Source organism: Acomys minous (assembly GCF_964271855.1).
Source record: "Acomys minous genome assembly, chromosome: 4".
In the NCBI taxonomy this organism is placed as follows: Eukaryota; Metazoa; Chordata; class Mammalia; order Rodentia; family Muridae; genus Acomys; species Acomys minous.
Window position 1 is genome coordinate 116722410 of NC_140486.1, and position 21087 is coordinate 116743496.

At 51.7% G+C, this 21087-nt stretch overlaps 1 long non-coding RNA gene across 1 annotated transcript; it reads left to right on the forward strand.

Annotated features, from left to right (window-relative positions):
- Positions 1-9232: 9232 nt before the first annotated feature.
- On the forward strand, positions 9233-13926 carry LOC311596626. Its single transcript, XR_014778911.1, has 2 exons — positions 9233-9685; positions 12432-13926. It is a non-coding gene; the product is annotated as an uncharacterized lncRNA (long non-coding RNA).
- The last annotated feature ends 7161 nt before the right edge of the window (positions 13927-21087 follow it).

Consider the following 21087-nt stretch of genomic DNA (forward strand, 5'->3'; position numbering starts at 1 on the left):
GTTAAGTTGACAACTAAAACCAGCCATCCCAGTGTTGGCTGCAGAGGCCAGGAGAAAGAGCGTAGAGAGAGTGAAGGGCAAGCCAGGAGGAAGGTCTTTGTTCCAACATGGGGATCTAGAGAAAGACTGCAGAGTGGAGGCATTCAAGGAAAGCCCTGCATGCAGGACACCAACACCACAAGCACACAGGCAGGGAAAACAACTCCAAGGCAACCCAGGGTCTGAGGGGCTAGGGGAATGTTAAGTTCCTTGACACCATGGTAAGGTGACAGTGCTGCACGGTAGTGTGGGCATCATCCCAAAGTCACATGGAAGCCCAGAGGCCATTGTCTGACACGTCCGAGCCAGAAGGTGCCAATCAAAGTGTAAATAACAGCTGCAGAGGCTGAGGGAGCGGCCGCCATGTCAGGTCCATGTCTCACCCAGTGCATTTTAGTGATGTTGACATGCTAAGTTCACTGGAAATATGTGACCAACGTATTCTTACAACAATAGGGGATTTTCAAAAGATTAGTGGTGTGTGAGTGTGTGTGTGTGTGTGTGTGTGTGTGTGTGTGTGTGTGTGTGTGTGTGTACTACAGGATGCCTGCCTGTGGAAGTCAGAGAACAGCCTGTGAGAGTCGATTTCCTTCTTCTACCGTACGAGTTCTGGTGACCAAACCCTAGTCTTTAGTCTTGTTGGCAAACGCCTTTACCCACTGAGCCATCTCACTGGCCCAAACAGTAGGGCTTTGACAGGACGAAATGCACAAAGGAGACAAAATATTTTTTTTAATCACAAAGAAAGAAATGAAATAGTCATGAGTTGTGTTTTAAAGTACTTAAATTCAGCAGTAGATAAAAAGAAATGTGTAAGAGCTTACCTATAAAATTGGCCTAGACTGTGGAGATGAAATTTGTCACGAGGAGCCCAGATTGAGCCACGGACAACATGTCGTCGCCACTGGAGGACAAATCAATACGAGATGTCTGGAAAGCAAGCTGACAGATAGTACACATTGTCAATTGTTTATATTGACACTTCCCTTCTAGACACTTAGAGTGTGAAGATGCTCTGAGCTCTGTGTGGCACACCAAACACTGTCCTGCTGCCTGCACATCCCCCATGCTGACAATTTAGACAAAGCCTGGCACAACTGGGCATCAGTGCAAACTCAGGCCACTGGAAATAAATGCAAGGACTAGAAAGGCTCTGAACTGAGTCAAGTGATAGAAACTCGGTTAACGCCTGGCTTTGTTATTGCTTGCACTGTGATTTTCTTATTTCTGGCCATCCCTTGGGGGATAATATTTTCAGAACGGTTATGAAAGAACACAGTTGACTAGTTCACACACTTATCTAACAGTGAAATCTCCCTCCCCAGCCATGCCTGCAACAATGCAATGTCACTGTGAACATCCACAGTGCAGGCCACTCCCACCATCAGGTCAGCATCCTGATGCTGCACCAGCCACAGCCAAGTGACTCATGGTTATTTATGATGGTTAACCGTGGTCCAGTGCCTTGGAGGCGTTAGCAGAATCTATCCCTTACATGTGCAGTGTGTGGCTGCTTTTCTGATGTGCCACTCAATCCTGACTGGCTTACATTTCATACTGTCAAATCAGCAAACACATCTGAGATCCTACTGTGGATGCCAATCAGCCCAAGGTGCTGGGTTATGCTGTGATAGCTCAACATCCAAACCTCAGGGCTTCCCACAGCCAAGACTAATGTCCTTATCACTCCCATCCATCTACCATGAGTCAACCAAGGGTCTGGTCTGCACCATGGTCCCTTAGCACCAACATGAGAAGCCATGTCTGCAGAAGCAGAGGCAAGTAGGGAGGGAGATGGCCCTGGCTGGCTGGCACTGGCTCTTCCACTTCCCTCAGAGGTAGCCATGTTGCCTCTGACCATGTATCTTTGGCCAGGACTTGAATGGCACAGGACCGTCCTCTAGGGGCACCTATGACTGACTCTGTTATCCCTTCCCCACCTACAGTCCTCTAGAAAACTATAGGATGCTATTGTGAATGTGACTTCATGAAATACAGAAGGACTGGCAGTGCATCCAGGTCCCATTTCAGCCCCTGCTTGGGGGGGGAGGGGGGTGGGGAGGTGTCCTACAGCAGCCTGGAACAATTGCTGTGCCCTGTGGTATATGCCCCAGGGGAGCTGCTTCGGGGTTCCTCAGCAAGTGAAGCACATATTGACTATTTGGAGACTCCCCTTCTGCCACTCCCTCCTTCACACTCCATCACATCACCCTGGGTGCTTTGCCTCCGAGAGTACTGCCACCTAGAACTCTGTGTTTCATGCCTTGGGCTAGGGAGTTACTGCTCTCTAGGCGCTGTTTGACATCAGGACCACATCACACCATGCCTGCTATTTTCATCCTAAACAGTGTGAATATACCTAGAATTCCCTGGCTGGTCAGATGGCCAGGTGCCATTGCATGGACCCACTATGTTCCCAGAAATCCAAGGGGTGGGGAGCACAAAGTTGGTATGTCTGATGCAGAAAAGGACTTTGAAAAATGCCCTGGTGGTGGATATCCTGTGGAGTACAGAGTAGGTGTTTGTGTGACATCTCTGATCATTCCAGATAAATCCACTAGGGTGACAGGGAACAGAAGGATGAAGGGGTGGGGCAGAGGCCTCGAAGATAGAACAGAAACCAAAACATAGAGAAAGTCAGTTTCCACAGGAGACGGGAAACCTGAGGTTGGGTTTGGAGTGAGTGGCAGACAGGAGCTGGAAGAGAACCAGGCTGCTTCATGCCTCAACGCACCAAAGAAGCTCAGTGACCTCAGTCAGATCGGCAGGGGCATCTCCTGTACATGCTAAGAAGAGAGCCCCGTTCTCCCAGAACCCCCTGCCCTCCCTCACTGCCCTGACACGGAGCCAGAGAACTGCCAGCTAGAAACCCTGACAAAGGGGGTCGGGAGAGCTTCTCAGCACAGCCTGCACATGGCCCCAGCTGTGCCATGCGGACAACAGGTATGTCTGGTGAAAGATTTTCCATGAAGACCACACACAGATTTTAAACAGGTCTACATACCAATAGCAAGTGGCTGGCCTCCTCCACCATCCCTTCCTTATTTATCTGTGACACACGGGCCCTCGAGAAATCCAACTCACAGCTTCTCCTGCATCTGGAAGGCTAGCAGTTCAGGGTGGGCACCTGCCAAGTGCCCTGTAAATGACTGACCTCCCTGTCAGGAAAACTAGGTCCCCTGCTCCACCTCATCCATAGCACTATGGAGCAAGACATTCCTGGGTCATCACGCTTAAAATCATGGAACCGCCTTAGCTGACTGGAAACACTAAAAGGGACAGTTTGGAATTACGGTGGAAGCCACACATGCTCTTTCTCAGACCAGGATGGACGAAGGCTGTCAGGACTTGGAGAAGAGGAGCCAGAGGTGCTGAGGGCCAGTGGGAGACCAGGTCAGGGTGGGGTGGGCCATTAGTCTTGCCATGCACTCATATGGACTTCAGGCCAGAGGGCCAAATGCCGCTATACATGGTCATGTCCTCACCTCAGCCTGGGAGGAGACCCTTGCCTAGAAGAAAGGTCTTTGCAGATACTTAGAGGTCAGATTGCTTGCATTCAGCATAAGCATACCTCAGCAGGACCTGTCTTTCCAGACACACAGTCATGAAGGAGATCTCCGAGGCCTCAGTTTCCCCACATGTAAACTTGAGAAGGGTGAGGAGCAGCTTGATGAGGACATGTCACAAGGAAAAGACGGCAGAAGTCTCAGCTGCAGCAGGTGGGTGTGGCCATGTGCCCATCTCAAGATCACCAGGGAAGGACCAATTCTAATGGCCACGTCTCCCAGCCAAGGTCATGCCAGGGTGCAGCACAGAGACAAGCTTCTGCATCCCATGACCAGGGTTCCTTACAATGGACAAGTCTCACACCCACAGGTCAAGGCCAAGCCAGTAGGAATCAGATCATAGAGCAGCACTGTCCTCCCCCTCCATGGGGATCCCTGGGCCTGGCACAGAGCTTTCAGATCAGGTGGAAACCAGAAATCCGTGGGAGGGAGCATCCCTCTTGTTGGAGGGGATGTACGTACACACGTGAGCCAGCTCTCACCGGCAGCCCTTTCTCATCTGAATTAGGTGGGTGTCTAGACATGGGTAGGGGTACCTGAGCTGAATTCTGGGTCAGGCGGAGCCCAGGCTCCCTCACTATGGTCAGGGGTGCTTCTGGACAGGTCCTGGGCCACTTTCAATAGGACTGATGGACAGACGCTAGGCCCCGCTCCCTAGAGTCCCTCCTTCTGGTTCACCCAGCACTGGTTCCAGAAGTGAGGATCACAGCCAAGCTCTGGCCACCCAAAACAGATGAAGGAGGCCCAGAGCCCAGCTTTTATTGGCCATGGCCCCCTGTCTGCTTCATGGAACCCTCCCCTAAGATTGCTGCTGGAAGGCTGGGTGATGTCATGTGATACCCTTCCTGGGTGGCGGGGGCCTGCTGTGTCGTGAGGAACATTGCCCTTGGCTGCCTTGGGATGAATGGGATGCAGTGTGTGAGGTAGGGACCCGGGGACAACAACACACTGCAGTAGGCCCAGCTTCCTACCCGCTTCCATGCCTACAAGGCAAATATGGCCTTTCAGAGCCGACTGACGCCCAGGATGAAGCCTGAGCTGAGGAAACAGACAGACAGTGTTCACCACAGCCAGCCCCAGGGCCTCCCAGAGAGATCACAATGGGGCCTGGGAAAGGAGCCCCAGCACTGGAGGGCCAGCAGACTGTGACTTGTGCCCGCTGCCTCTTCTGGTTCTCCAGGACAGGCCTGCCTTAATTTACACACAGGCCAGCAGCAGAAAGAAGGGCTTTCTGCTACCAGGTCAGGGGTCAAGCCACAAGGCTGCTTCCTCACTGTGTCTCTTTCAAGCCTCTACAAGGCCTGAGCACAGCGGGGCAGCAGTGCTTGGTGGAGCCATGCAGCCCTGTGGAACAAGGCAAGGGGTCTGCAGACAAGCGAGAGTCCATCGGAGTCCCAGAGGTCATGGTGTCCTGAATCTGGCTCAGCTCCCTCCCAGGTAAGGAAACAGGCTGACATCTGTGACGTCACTGCGCAGGTCCTCCCTGAACACCATCATGTGAGGCTAAGCAGAAGCCACCTGAGCTCAGGTGGGACCCACCCACACAGTGGGCCATCCTAATCCCCTCCTCACAGGGGACAGGCCGTTTTTTTCTTTTTATTGGCTGCCATTTCCGATTATTAAAATGATGTGGAGCATGGCTTTGACATTCTCTGTCATTCTCAAAGACCTCTCAACCCCCTTCGAGACATGGGCCTCTCCCAGAGCCACATTTCCAAACACTACCTCAGATTCAAACACTACCTCTGGGTTTGTCTGTTTGTCACTCACCTATCTTGTCCACCGACGCTTCGAAAACTCCCTTTCCCAAGGACCTATACCCGACTGAGACGGTCCCTGGCAACCCTTGTCACCCTCCCAGATGCCCTTTCAGCCACATGAAGCTTCTATACCCTCCCAGGGAGGGGAGGGGCTGTCCCATTATGCAGTTCCAGGGTCCTCAGAGAACATGGAGACCCAAAGGAACATCCCTTGCATTCTGACGGCTCCCAGCTCCTTGAGATTGTATGCCAGGTGCCCAAAGGCCAGAATGTTCTCAGACAAGGAGCCCCTATGGTTCATCTAAGTGGGATTTGAAATAGCCACACAGAATACAGCAGGGACACTTCATTCCCTCAGATCCAGTTCAGATGTTTGACTGGCCACCAGAGCAAAGTCACTGCATTTTCCCATAATTGCCTTGGCCTCTCATTTTGGAGGCCGTGCACCTGGGTGTCGGTTGCCGGTTTCCCCACTAGCTCTGTGCCAGTGTCATGCAGATGCGTGGTGGGCTGTGGTAATGGTCACACAGGTGACTTTTCAGAAACCCTAAGGTCCAGTTAGCTAAACCACTGACTCTTAACTAGAGTGAAGAAACATCTAGAGGGTGAGTGAAAAAATGGGTCGAGGGACTGGCATACTGTGTCTGTACCCTTTGTTGCCACAGACTTCGACCAAGACTCCACTCAGCTATGTACAAAGGCGCGTTGGACATCGAGACATGGTTCGTCCAAGACACTAATGCAGAGTGAATTCTGCCTGTCAATCACTGGAACTGGGGTGTATTTCTTCCATGATGCCCCACCCCTCCCCTTATGCTTTCTCAGCAGCTCAGGCATTGAAGTCGCTTGACTTCATCATAAGCTCAGACCGAACCACGAGGTCAGAATATTTATGCAAGATGAGTAACTCAGCAGCTCCCGGGTTAAGTCACTGCCCGTCAGCCTGCAAACCTCAAGGCCAGAATGCTATGCATGAGAAGAAAACATCTTTTGAAACCGTGCCCAAGACCAATGGACAACTGCCAAACTTTAGCCCACCCCAGGCAACCAATAAAGCCTCAGTTCCCTTTGTTCTGAGAGCAGCAGCCTGCTCCCCTCCTGCTCTGCTTTCCCTTCTCCCTGAGCTGAAGCTGATCTGCCAGGGCTAACGTCAGAGTGATGGAGTCTGTCTGTCTGTCTGTCTGTCTGTCTGTAAGTCATGGTTTGCTCCTACTTCTGCTCTGCTCTGTGCACACTTAGAAAGCACCTCTCACCAGACACCATCCCTGCCAGTGCCTTGGCCTTGGCCTTGGCCTTCCACATCTTGGCTATTTGTTATAAAGGCAGACAGACAGACAGACTAGGTTGATCTTTTACCCAGCTTGGAATCCAGAACAGAAGCCTTCTCCCTTCCACTCTGAAGGGGGCTCCAGTTCCACTAGGGAACCTTGGGAGAAGTGTGAGTAGACACTGCCCCGCCTTCAGCGGCCCTCCCCCACCCCCACCCCACCCCCACCCCCACCCCTCCCCCCCCACCCCCCCACCCCCCCCCACCCCTCCCCCACCCCCACCCCACCCCTACCCCCACCCCTCCCCCCCCCACCCCACCCCCACCCCCACCCCCACCCCTCCCCCACCCCACCCCACCCCCACCCCCGTGCAGAGCTCCCTACCTCCAGAGAGGCCTGAGGAGCACTAGATGAGGGCTCCATGCCACAGAACATACCCTCGGACTCAGCTCTGGGGCATGCAGAAGAGTCTTCTGGCATCTCAAGTGAGGGACAAACTCAGCCTGTGTTCCTAAGCCTGAAATCTACCCCGCTGCTGCCCGGTGCAATCCCAGCCACATCACTACGGCCCCGGGGTCCACCTTGTCTGCCAGCTCTCAAGCCAATTGGTCTGACTCCATCATCTAGGCAAAGCAGTGGTGCAACCCTCTCCCTGTTCCACCACGGCAGCCTTACACCTCAACTCTAGGCGCTCCGGCCCACCCACCTGTGAGGCTCCCAGGAGTGATGGGAAACAGCCTGCAGGTGTCTTGAGCATCTCCTGTTCGGTACCCACACCTAGCCCTGAAGGCCAAGGGCAGAGGAAGCACAAGCTCCTCCGAGGCTGTTCGGCACAGAAACTCTTCCCAGGTCCTCAACTTTATTACTGTGTGAGCTAGTTTTATGTCAACTCTACACAAGCTAGAGGCCTTTTTGGAGGAGGGAACTTCAACAGAGAAAGTGCCGCCCCCAGCTGGGCCTGTGGGCAAGCCTGTGATAAATTTTCTTAATTGATGAGTGGGTGTGGAGGCCCCAGCTCACTGTGGGCGGTGCCGTCCCTGAGCTGGGTGGTCCTGGGTGCTATAAGGAAGCAGACTGAGCAAGCCATGAGGAGCAAGCCAGTAAGCAGCACTCCTCCATGGCCTCTGCACCAGCTCCTGCCTCCAGGTTCCTGCCCTGTTTGAGTCCCTGCCCTAACTTTCTTCAAAGATATACTGTCCCCGGGGAGCACAAGATAAAACATACTTTTACCTCCACAAGTTGCCTCTGGTCATGGCATTTTCATCACAGCAATAGAAACCCTAAAACAATTTCTACAGCTAGTTTTGTTCGCTTTCTGTAATGGACCCCCTAATTTAGCTTAGGGCCTCTCAAATACCTTCACGTTCTTTAAGGGACTACTACTACTTGAGACCCTCACCAATCCCAAGAGGAAACGACAGTATTGGCAGGGGGAGGGGGCGGGAGGGGGATGTCAGCAGAAGATACATTCCAACAGTGTAAGCCAATTGGAAGGTGACTGACTCTCAGAGATGAAAGTTCTAGAAGGACTGTGATTAACAGCGTTGTTGCCACACGGCTCTGGGATACCTGACACTCTGTTCCAATAACTGCTTCATCCAGAAATTTGAAGTCATCTCTCAGACCTTACCATGCCAGCAACAGGATCGCAGCCAGTGGGCACTAGAAATGTGCCCTGACTACCCTGAGATGAGCCAAAAGTAAAACAACCTGATTTTGACGAGCCAGTAAAAATGTCTCATCTCCGAGTCATCATTTTTAATTGATTTACATACTGAAATGGTGATATTTGTGTCATGTCAAGCCACTATGTTTGTTTGTAGTGTTGAGCAGCAATTGGAAACTGGCACTGACGGGTATTTCAGCATCCATGAGGTCACCTAAGCTGATGATGCAGCAGTGCGTTCAAAGGGCAAGGTGACTGCACAGCACTGCTAGTGCAGGACCTGCAGGCTGTCTAAACAACAGGCTGAGTGACTCAGGAAACTTCTATGGCTTCCATGTCAAAATGGACAAGCACTCTCATGGTTCCTGGTCTGATACATTTGTTTCAAATTACAGTGGTTAAAAAAGAAATCATGGAGGCTGTGGCCTGTTCCTGGTAGCTTATCTCTGCAGCCATTTTCAATAGCGCAGTCACTTCAGGGGGCGCGGGGCGGGAAATGAACTACAGTAGTAAGGATGGCTCAGGAAACTGTGCACACGGATTGTCTGTTCTCCTGTCTGTAGACAAGCCCTGTCATCACGGGCCACTATTTGCAAGGCATTATGTCAAGTGCTTCTCATTGCTCATCATGTGCAAATGGTTTGCTTCTTGTTAAAATCCGATCCTGGTTTGGGTTTCTCTCTGCAAAGCTCTTGATGAGGACAGGCTGCGTCTGGTTTGAGTCTGGTTTGGGTCTGGTTTGTGTCAGCTGCATCCTTTACTAAAATCAGCTCCTTCTGTGCCCCAGTGAGTCTGATCGTCTGCCATAATCTTTTGTGGCCTGGTCACATGAGATGCCTGAGCGTGCCGGACAGAAGTGTCAGCAAAGCAAGCCCATGTCCAGCGCAGGGAACCGGAGGCCAGATGCCATTCTTAGCAGCCACCACAGGGCCATCCCTGTGGTAGCGGGAGGTGGCATCAAGCTCTCTGCCTCCAGGATCCCCGGCTCCTTTGAAGTGCCAGCATGAGACAAAGTGAAAAGGATTTGCGTCAAATGCGATCTAAGGGCACGTCACTCCTCGGGTCCCCCGTCTGTGCGGTTCTGTTAAGGCCTTAGACGGGCCTTATCACTGATGAAAGGCTGGTCCCGGGGGATTAGTAATCAGACACGCTCAACAATTTGGGAGAGCTTTGCCTTTTATTTCCTGGGAGTTTCCCTCTTTTTATAAATCCTTAAGGAGTGTATGTGAACTTCCAGGCGCAGCTGGCTTCCAGATGATCCAGGGGAGCAGACATCACCACTGCAAAGTGACTGTGGGTCTCCTTGGGACCCATATGAGGAGCACCTCTATGATGAGAAACAGTGGGCCAGAAGCTCAAGGAGTAGTGAATCTGCTGGCAAGGGAGGTATGTAAGCAAGGCTGATAGCAGGCGAAACCTGTGGGCAGGGCTGCAGATAGGGTTGCAAATGGGCTGGGCTGTCAGCAAAATCGCTTAGCCCTTCTGTTTTAGATCGGCGCCCTGTCCCGTGGCTGTTTCACTGGTGGGCAGGCAGCCTTCTCAGCTCTCAAGAGCGAAAGGCATCGTTATTTAAAGAAAAGCCTAGATGTCAAGACCCATCTATACATCTTACCACTTATTTCTTGCTACTGCCCTGCTCAGCATTGCAAGTGGATGGTGCAATACCAGCTGCAGCTCCGTACAATTTCACATCGGCATGCCTGCTTGGCTGTGAGTCTTTTAGAAGTGGCTTTGGAGCTCGGAGTGTTTGTCCTCGCTTTATTGTGGCCTCCTCAACATTTATGATGGTCTCTTCTCTCTCCAGCCCACAGTGCTCTTTTGGTTTTGTTTTGGTTCCTTTTTCTTTCCTTTCCTTCTTTTCTTTTTTGGCAAGTTTTTTGGTTTGCAGGGGTGTGTTTTTATTTTGTTTTGGTTTCTTTGAAACAGATCAAAGCATTAGGAAAGGGGTTTTCCAGCGGTCACTGTTGTAATCACCTGGGTCTCTGTATATTATGTATTCCCCTGTGGCTCTTAGGGAGCCAGGAGCTCTAGGCATATGGGTACACACACACACACACACACACACACACACACACACACACACACACACCATACATATCATTTACAGGCACATGTATACATCATACATACACATACACACACACAAAGCACATATCATGAACATGCATATATCCCTCTCACACATGTGATACATAACACACACACACACACACACACACACACACACACACACACACACACACAAGGATAAGCCTCTGACTCTAAATCCAGTCATACTGATCCCATGAGAAATAGCCTGGGACCCCCACAATGGCAGGAGTGACAGTGCCATAGTGGAGCCTTCCTGGCCTAATGACCCCACACCTGCTTGTGGGTGGCACCTGGGAACATGCTGGATCCTAAAGGGTAGTAAGCTCTGTGTCCACCCAGCATCAGATGCCTCCAAGCTCAGTCTTGGACTCTGGGCAGACTCCCATCAAGGCTCCTGCAAACTCACCAGCCAAGCTACCCCAGGAAGCCACTTGGTGGTGTCATAAAAGATGGCTAGAAGTAACACAAAAATTGCAGATAGGCAAAGACTAGTTCCCTTCGTGTTGACAGCTCTATGCTTTAGAGACTCACAAGCTGAGTTTCCAAATGAAAGGCATGTAGCTCTAAGCCCCACGAACCAATGGCTCCGAATTCTAAGCTTTTGGAGCCAGGGCTGAGAGCTGATAGCAGCTGATAGCTGCTGAGGCTCACTGTCCAGGGCTTAGAGCATCTCCATCCAGTTAGCGCTCTGGAGATTTGAGTAAGAACCCTCAGCCCTCAGCTCTTGAGCTCTCCTGGCCTCCCGGAGCCCCGGCCTGCCAGCTCAACTCCCACTTCTGGTTCTTCACAGCCTCTCACGCTCTGTTAGTTCAGCTTCTGTAGCATCTCTCGCCTTCTCTTTTCATCCACGGCCTATAGTAATTCTCTGGAACTCTCTAGCTTCCTTCTGGTGTTCTGAGAAGTTCAAAGCTTCTCATATCAGGACCTAAGTCCCAGTGACTCTCTGAAACTATTCAGCTGCAGCTATTAAAAAAGCCCCATCCCTCTGTCTGCTTTTTACCCAAACAGCCCAGCCGACTCTACCCATAATAAAGACCAAAAGTAGCTAAAAGCCCACTCACGTGACACCTTGAATGGGACCTAACCTTTGCAACACCAGGGGTCAGTACCCAGGAGAGGAACCTGATTGTGTGGCAGTAGAGGAATGAGCTGCTTCTTCCCAGAGTATAATTCCACAAGCCCCAGCCTTGCATGCGTATAGCATTGGATTCTGCCAGTCACGACCATCATGATGTACAGATCAGAGGCTTTTTGCTGCGTCCCTGGAGAGGTGATCTTCCTCCTGTCTTGAGTGGCTGCAGGGCACCCAGGTTCACCGAGAGGTCTCTGAGGCTTATGACACTGAGTGGCGTTGTCTGCAGCAGTCCCAGCTAGAGAAAGTTCTTCTCTGAAGCAGAAGCACGTGACTCTAGCAGTGGCCGTGGCTGCAGAGGTCCTGGCAGCTGAAGTGCAGTCTCTCAAGCTATTTAAAACATTTAGGATGTCAGGACAGCCTAGCCAGCTAACAAAGGAGGGGCTGCTTGGGTGACAGGTCCCTGCTCAGGGCAGTCGGGCACCAGTGAGGGGTCTGGCAGATATCAACCAAAGGATCAAATCATCCAAGATCCTGACAGCTTAGTTTATTTGAAGGAAAAATTAGCATTAAAGGGTGCTTACCATAAAGATAAGAACGTTCTTAACACCATTTAACTGTGCTTAACATAAGGCTGGACATATAGCTCAGCAGTAGAGCTCTTGCTTAGCATTACTGGGGCCGTGGGTTCGATCCCTAGCACAAGACACTGTCAAGGAGAATTGAGCATTTCTGACTTCATGCTTTTTAGCCTCACTTTCCCCAGTGTTTGTGTCGGGGGGGGGGGGACTGCAGACCTCCCACATACCCACACCCTCCTGAGGACATTAAGAATCGGCAAGGAAAGGACAGAGTATCTTCTCTAGATGTGACAGGTGTTTGCTGGCAGCTGCAAGCTCCCCACCCTGAAGCCACAGCCACCTACTCTCATGTCCAGCAAGAACTTTCCATCTGTGCCTCTCTTTACAGGTGTCTGGACAATAGACTGGTGGGGGAAAAAATGTATACATGGAAAGACTGCCAGGAGCTAAGCTAGCTTCTAAGCTGGCCTTCCACACAGTTCCCTCTATGGTGCCAGACTGATCCATGTACTCCCCCAGAGACGGACCAGCCTATGGGAAAAATAAGTGAATAACACCTACAGGAGAGAAATGCACAAGAAAAAGCATCCTGTCCCAGCTGGACCGCACCCTCCTATTCCTGTTAACCCTTGCTGCGCGTCTGTTCTGTGCTCCTCTCCTGGGATCAAAATGCAACATTTGCTGCACAGCTGTGCGAGCCAAGCCCCTGCACCTGTCATGTCATGATGTCAGCCACCCCGTGAGCAGCAGCCGCAGAAGCCCAGTCCCACCTGCACCATGCATATAGGCTGCCCCCTCGAGTACTTGCAGCAGCTATCAGCCTCTGAAAGCTTAGAATTTGGAGCCATTTGGTTCGTGGGGCTTAGAGCTACACGCCTTTCATTTGGAAACTCAGCTTGTGAGTCTCTAAAACGGAGAGCTGACAACATGAAGGGAACTAGTCTTTGTCTATCTGCAACTTTGTGTTACCTCTAGCCATCTTTTATGACACCACCAAGTGGCTTCCTAGGGTAGCTTGGCCGATGAGTTTGCAGGAGCCTTGATGGGAGTCTGCCCAGAGTCCAAGACTGAGCTTGGAGGCATCTGATGCTGGGTGGACACAGAGCTTACTACCCTTTAGGCTCCAGCATGTTCCCACTCAGAGCGCCAGAGTGCCGGATGCCACCCACAAGCAGGTGTGGGGTCATTAACCCAGGAAGGCTCCACTAGGGCACTGTGGGTCCTGTAAGTACTGTGGGCAGCAACTGAGTTCGCAGCCCACCTGCATACCCTCCAACATTTGTGACAGTGACAGGATGGACACAAACCCCCAAGATGGCTGGTATCCAGACCCGAGGTGCTCCAAATTCAGCACCCCAAAGCCTAGCTGAATCCTCTAAGGACAGTGAGCCCATCCTTCAAGCCTCCTGTGGGGGCCATGAAAGTGTTCATCCTTGCATTCAGGCTAGGAGGCTTGGAGGCTGGAACTTTCCGTGCTTACCCATTAGTGATACACAGTGAGAAGGTCTGGAAGCTCTGAGAAGGAGTCGGTGGGTGGTTTGGTCGTAAGGGTGGAGGAGAGATGTCAGAAGGTATGTTGCAATGTGAAATGACCCCCCCCCCCAGGGGCTCAGGTGGTTGAACACTTGGTTCCTAGCTATTGGTGCTGTTTGGAGATGTTATGAAACCTTTAGGAGTTGATGGCATCCTGCTGGAGGAGGGTGCATCTCCGGGGGTGGGCTTTGATGCTTTATTGCACAGCCCCACGTCCTGTTCCTTCTCTGCTTTCTGATTGCTCTACCATGTAAAGAACTGGTCTCACGCGCCTGCTGCTATGCCTTCCCCACTATGCCGGACTCTAACGCTGTGGAACCGTAAGCCAAAATAAAACTTTTATTCCTTGAGCTACGTGCTTTAGTCTGAGTGTTCTATCAAAGCGACAGAAGACAAGCTAAGGCATGCAGTGACTGTGAACCTGCTTTTGACATTCAGAGGTCCCTCTTGCCAGAGTGATGTTCGCTTTGTATAAGTAATGTGTGGTAGCAGATGTCATGGCCATGATAAAGTGGCCTCCGGGCTCTCATCTGTCCCCTCATGAGCCGCTGAGGACCATTGCTTGGAGGTGGCCTCTGCCCATAGTTCCTAAACAGTTTAAGGACCAGCTTGCCCCTCCTATTAGAGGAATCTGAAATCCCACCCGTGGAGGCTGACCCTGTCCAGAGGATGATAACAGATGACACTGAGGTGGGAGTGGAGCCTTATCAGGTGCCTCACAATACCCTGTAACTCTACATCCAGGGGATCCACATGCATGTGCACATCATACACATGTGCATGTACATGTAATTAAAAATGATAAAATTAAATGTTAAAAAAGATTAGTGACACACACTAAAAGACTCTGTTTCAAGAAGCAAGGTGCATGGTGCCTGGGGAATGACACGGTCGGTCCCTGACCTCCCTCATGTACATGCACACACGCCACTGCTATAGCCACCACACAATGATAGTCTCAGAAATGGCTTTGCCAAAGAACCTGACATGCTCCATGCAAGGGAGGACCCAGATATCCCCCTGGGTTTATTGGAGGAGCAGAGCTATAAGACAGAAAACAAATCCAAATGGAGAGTCAGGAGACTCAGTGTCACATCTGTAATCCAAAGTCACAGGGGACAGTGAGGCAGAAAAGCCAATAGTGCATCCCATGGAAGAGTGACAGGGAAGACCTCACCACAAAGGAAGAGCAGAGACCACTGACAGTTAAGGGAACACTGACAAGTCAAGGGGGGCTATTAGGAAATACGAATACCATTTGGTGTGTCAAGGGACTTGGAAGAGCACAGTCTCAATGTCCTCGGAAAAGCAGAACCCTGAGAGAATTGGTACCACAGTGCCAGCTTGTGCAACGCAGGAGACAACCAGGAGTGTTCTCAGAAGGGAATTAACTTTGGCTCTCTAGCCCAGCCCAGCCTTTCATGCAAGAGACAGAAGCTCCTCGGACCTCCAATACCCCAGATGGTCCCAGCCACATCTGCTGGACTCAGTGCAAAGAGCCACTGCAGAGACCTGGGCACCAACAGGACAGGGCTGCAAAGGGGTGGAAATGCTGATCAGAAGGCGCCTGGAGTGACAGAGACAACAGAGGCTTCACCCAGAGAGCTAGAGGAAAGCTGCAGAGGCCACTGGGGCCCTTATTCCAATGGACAAGGGACCCTCATGAGCAAAGTGGGGGGGAGGCTCCAGTAGGACCCAGACAAGCACGCATCTCAATGAGCCTCTCTGTTGAGTTTTCTGTTTCCTTGGGAAGTGTGAGCCTGAAGAGTGATCAGTGTTCATGAGGACGAGGTTGTGGTATAGAAAATGTTCAGAAATACATGCCAGCAGCTGGGAAGAGGGCTCAGCTGGTAAAATGCTTATTGCTCAAGCATGAGGACTTGAGTTCGATTCCCGGTGCCGACAGAAACAGCTTGTGGGACGGTGCACGCTTGTAATCACAGCATTGAGGAGGTGGAGACAGGCGACTTCCTAGGGCTCCCTGGCCAGTCAGCTCGTCAAGCTGAAGAAGCCCCAAGACCCAGTGAGAGACCTGTTTCAAAAACAAAAAGAGTGGATGGCTCCTGAGGAATAACACCAGAGGTCAACCTCTGCTCTCTACTTGTGTATACACAGGCATGTGCTCACACAAACATACACAGACAAATGGACACACATGCAGACACACAGTCAGACACACACACATAAAGATGCACACACACACAAAGATACACACAGACACTTACATGCACACACATGGAGACAGACACATACATATACAGATGCACACACACACACAGAGACACACACTTCCAGACGTAGGACTTTTTTTTTTGCTCTATTTTTTGAAATTTGTTACAAACAAATAGTATCAGAAGAGGAAGACATGAGCCCTAGACATGTGTCTGTTCCCTGTGTGGACCATGGAGCCTTTGTGTACTTTGGCTTTCTGAGCACCATTGTCCATTCTGCCTTAAGTGTAGACTCCAGAGTAGCCAATTGGGGCAAACCCCGGTCACAGCAGTAAGGACAGGAAAGCTCACCTCTGAATGCACAAGCAGAAGGCACAGAGGGTACAGTGAATGGCATAAATCACTCGAAACTTCAAAGCCCACGGCCAGAGGCAAACCTCCTCTGGCAAACCCTCATCTTCCCAAAACAGCTCCACCAACTGAGGACCAAGTATTCAACCGTATGAACCTATGGAGGCTGCTCTTGTTCAAACCACGGTAGGACACCCTGCCCACGCACTCCACCAGTGGAGTGCAGGGAGCTCACAGAAATAGGAGGATAGCAGCATGTCCAGCCTATCCTTGGAAGGTAAGGGGGTCCTGGTGCATAGAGGGTACCTTGCTCAAGGTCACACCATTCAGATCTTATAGAACGCAGGATGACATGCTGTCCTCCGTGGCAGTACCCTTCAGCCACCGCCTTCTGAGTTTATCTTCCTGAAAAGCCTTTGGCTTAAAAGTAATTGGAAATTGATTTTTCTTTTACTCTGTGGTCCTTGGATTTAAAAGGGTATTGTTCCAGAGCAAGCTAAGCGTCTTCCTCAGCCACAGCATCCCCCCTACCCCCAAGGACAGTAGCTGTTTCCTAGACACCCCCTTCCCCACAGGTTCTCCCACCCCAGGCCTTAGACACAGGAAGTCCTTGCCAGGACAGAATTGTATTCCCAGCCCCGGTATTCTGAATTTCCAGCCTCCTGAATGCTCACACCGAGGCTCTTTTAGATGGCCTCCATCATTTTCAGAACAGAGACCACAATGTCAGCTGTGACACTGTCGTTGTGTATAGAGCCACCTTGCTCACCTCAGAACATCGGCTTAAACAACTCAAGTGGGTAGCCAGCCCCTGCTGCGTAGAGAGTTCACGCAGCCAGCAGGAGCTCTGACACCACTGAGGCTACACCTGAGGCATCTCGGCTGCTGGCCCTTCCTATCCAGTGCCAGTGGAGCAGTCACTGCCCCCGCCCCCCCCCCCGCACCACCCCCCCACCCCCATCCCACTAGTCCATCTCTCTTCACCATGGTGCTTAGATCCCTCCACCCAGAAAGCTCTTTATTCCCATTGGCCCAGCCGAGACTCCATTGTGGAGGAGAGGCTGTGTCACATCTGCACTGCACTCCCCTCCCCCAGCTCCTCCCTGAGACCTCACAGCACCCCCAGAGGGGTCACTCCATTTGTAAAGAAGCCTCAACTTCATGAGGTCCAGACTCACTTGGGAGATGCCGCTTAGCACGTCTGTGAGTGACTCTAGATTCGTGCAAGAAGGCCTGACACTGTAGGCAGCACCGTTCCCTACACAGTGGACCCTGAACTGAATAAAAAGGAAAGTGGGGGTGAATACCAGCATTCATTCGTGCCCCTACTTTTTGTTTTGTTATTTTTGTTTTTTGAGACAGAGTTTCACTGTGTAGGCCTGCCTGTCCTGGAACCAGCTCTGTAAACCAGGTTGGCCTCGAACTCACAGAGATCCATCTGCCTCTGCCTCCCCAGTGCTGAGATTAAAGACGTGTGCTACCACAAAGACTCCCTCCCCTACTTGTTAACTCTATACACAATGTCACCAGCTCAAGCTCCTGCCATCAAGATGAACCAAATAACCTTTCCTTCCTTCTGCTGTGTGTTTAATCACAGCAACAAGAAATACATGGGCTTCGAGAAGCCGAGCCTTCCCCAAGCTTTCACATCAAGAGCGTGTGGTGAGCCCTGCTCCGATCAGCCAGCTCTCAAAGTCCTCATGGGCTAACCTTGGCTGAATATGAGTCTGTTGACCAGGCCCTGGCTCAGAACCTCCAAGACACCCAGGAGACCACAAGAGCGCTGTGCCAGTCCTCACCCACTGCCAAGTCTCCTTCTTGGACCCACCAAGTAGGAGTCAGGAAGAGATGGTTGGCTGTGGGAACAGAGCTGCTTCCTCCCAGTTCTCGAGTCTTCCAGCTCATCAGCCTGCTTGTAGGTAACTGGAAAGGATGCAGCTCACCCCCTCCTGCCCGTGTGGAGTCCTTTGCAGGAGGGGACCACATACTGCATGCCATCCTTTTGCAGGGCATCAAAGAGAACTCAAAAATACCCTCTTGTACCTCATCATAGGGCCCTCCCTAGCCCATACCTACACTCCTAGGAAGCTGGGTTCATCCTAATTGGGTCATCAGGGGAAAAGGAGGGTAGCCCTGAAGGTGAGCCAGTCAGCGCTGAGCGGCAGACCCAGCTTTTGTCACCTCACAGGCCCGAGTAGCAGCTATTCTCTCTGCCCTGAAGGTCAGGACCCCAACCCCGAGAGGACCTCGGTGTCCTGCCCTGCCCTGCCCCCACTCCACATGCTGTCAGGACACAATATCCCAGGGGGTCTGCCCTCCACCCTCTCAGTACACACAGATGTCTGTCTGTGCAGGAAGAAGCCCTTGTGGTGCAGTGGTTCAGGCAGCATCTTGGGCGGTGCCTGCCAAATCTAGGATGCAGTCGCAGCCTGGCTTGCTTAGTTCAAGCCTGTGGGTTCCGGCTGGCCAGAGCGCAGATGAGAGTTTTTTGGCTGCACCCTGGCTTCTGGATGTTCTTTTTCCTCCACCCTGTGGCTTTGGGCACCTCAAGAAAGGCACAGCTCAGATCAGGCCCTAGGATCAGTATCTTTCCTCAGTGCTGGACCTGGGGTGCTCAGGCTATACAGGCATTCCAGGCTTAGCACCCCTAGAACATCTTTCTCCCTCTGGGAAGCTTTCCCCAAGCTCCCAAGGCTTTTTTTCAGCATCGCTTGGATTCTGAATCTGATTTTGGTCTCAGAGGCATGTTTGAGCTCTAAACTGGTCCCCCTCCCCATAGAAACTGAGCAACATGGCCACTCCCTCCCAGGGCCAGCAGTGCTGGTTGTGAACATAAGGACACCTCTGTTACCTCTAACCACAACTGTCCAGAGAGCTCAGGCTCAGCAGGGCCAGCAGCAGCCCACCCAGCTTCCTCGGTCACTTACGACCTCCAGGAACAGACAGCCTTCTCCACTCTGAGATGAAAACCCTGAACCATCTGCCGCAGACTCCAAAGCGGCCAGAGAAAAGCAAGGCTGCCCCTCCTTTACCCTGTGTGGGCTCAGAAATCCAAGCTGTGCAGTCCTGGGAGTACACCCAGTGACCTTTATTCTGCTCTGACCTCAGAGGCCCCAGAAACCACATAGTCCAGGAAAGCCAAGACTTGCCAGGCCACACCGCCTCAGCCAGCCCTGAAAGGAGTAGACTTGCATGTGCCCCTCCCCAGTCTTCTCTTAGGATGTGGCTATCAGCTGGCAGCCTGTGGGAATAAGGTTTCCTTGTTTCCCTGTGGAGCAGGGATCACTTCCTTTGCCTGCCTTCCCAAGCCCGGGGTGATCATGGTGTCTCCATGGGCATCCATTTTGGGCACTGAAGCTCCTGAGAGAAGCTCCACCCCAGTGCAGGGTGTGGAGGGTCAGGAAAGCCCAGTGTGGTGGGTCAGGATGGCTCTTCCTAGGCTCAGGAAGCTATGAGCCAAGGGCTGGGTGGAGGTAGGATGGTGGTTAGCTTCCGGGTCTGCTCACAAGTCCTCTGCTGGGATGAATCAGGAAGAAGCTGACTCTTAGCCTGGAGAAGTAGGAATGACACACTCGTGGCAGGCTGAAAGGACTCCAGGGCCCTCAGCAGAGCCCTCACTGGCAGAGCTGAGGAGCATGGAAGAACACGGACCAAACCAAAGCAGCTGAGACTCGATGGGAAAGAAGAAAGAAGTCCAGGGATAGCATCTCCCCAACAGGCATGCTCGTTAGCTGACAAGCACCAAGCGTGAGCACACGGCTCACACTGTACTGTATAAAGAGAAAGCATTAAGTATACCAACCTAAGAATAAACACCAGCCTTATCTGCTGCTTAGGTCACCAAGAAGACGCCCAGCGGGGACACTCAGGAGGGGCAGGGGTAACAAGAGGGATTAGAGAGCAGATTTAGCCCCTTGCTCTGAGAAGGAGATCTGCGATGAAGTCACTTACTCCACACATGAGAGAGGGAACACCGTAAGCCTGGAAGGCATGGCCTCCACTATGACCTCAGTCAGAGCTGATGACCTGTCAACTCAGACTCCACATCCCAGCTAGAGCGAGCACCTGGAGCATCTTCATCCATGGGGACACCTAATCCAAGTTCCAGTCGGGCCGCTGCCACTTCCTATACCTGAGCCCTATTGGAACTCAGGACACCCCATCCTGAGGATGCTAGGACCATCCATCCTAGTAAAGGGCTTGTGAGCAGAGCTCCTTGGTTTCAAGGTTCCTGTCAGGGAGGACCCTTGGTACCTAGCTTCTCTCTGAGGGCATCATGGACCCTGCTTCCCAGTGCCTGTTCTGTTCCCAGGTAGGGGATTCTTTGCTTGTTTTTGCAGCTGAGGTATTCTGAAGGCAGACACGACACAGGATGGTCACATGGAGTACCTGAGGCTCTGGCCTACCAAAAACAAGTGTGGCATCACCTTGAGTGCTTGGAAGGCAGGCCCAGCCAGACTCAGCCCCCAGAGAGCACCTATAACCCTGACCCTCAGCTCCCAGAGCCACCTGCGCTGGACCTAGGACTTGCCTGCTACCATATTCCTATAGTCAGAATGTTTACATGCTCTAAATTCACATACTGAAATCTATAGTATTGAGAGCCTTTCAGGATGAGTGCCTTATGAAAACATAGCCCTTATAAAGAGACTATCTAAAAAATAAGGTGGTGAGAAATTGGGTAAAATACCCAAGGTTGACGTCTAGGAGAGAGAGAGAGAGAGAGAGAGAGAGAGAGAGAGAGAGAGAGAGAGAGAGAGAGAGAAACAGAGGTAGTCTCTTTGCCTCTTGCATCCATGTGAGAACACAATGACACAACACCACCTATGGAAAACTTGGCCCCCAATGTCATAAAGAATGCCTCATCTGCTTCTGCCTTGATTGGATTTCAAGGTCTCCTGGGTGGTGACAAACAAGGTTATACTGTTCATGAGCCATTTTGTCTATGGGATTTGGGCTCAGCAGCCAGAACAGATGAAGCCTGGAGAA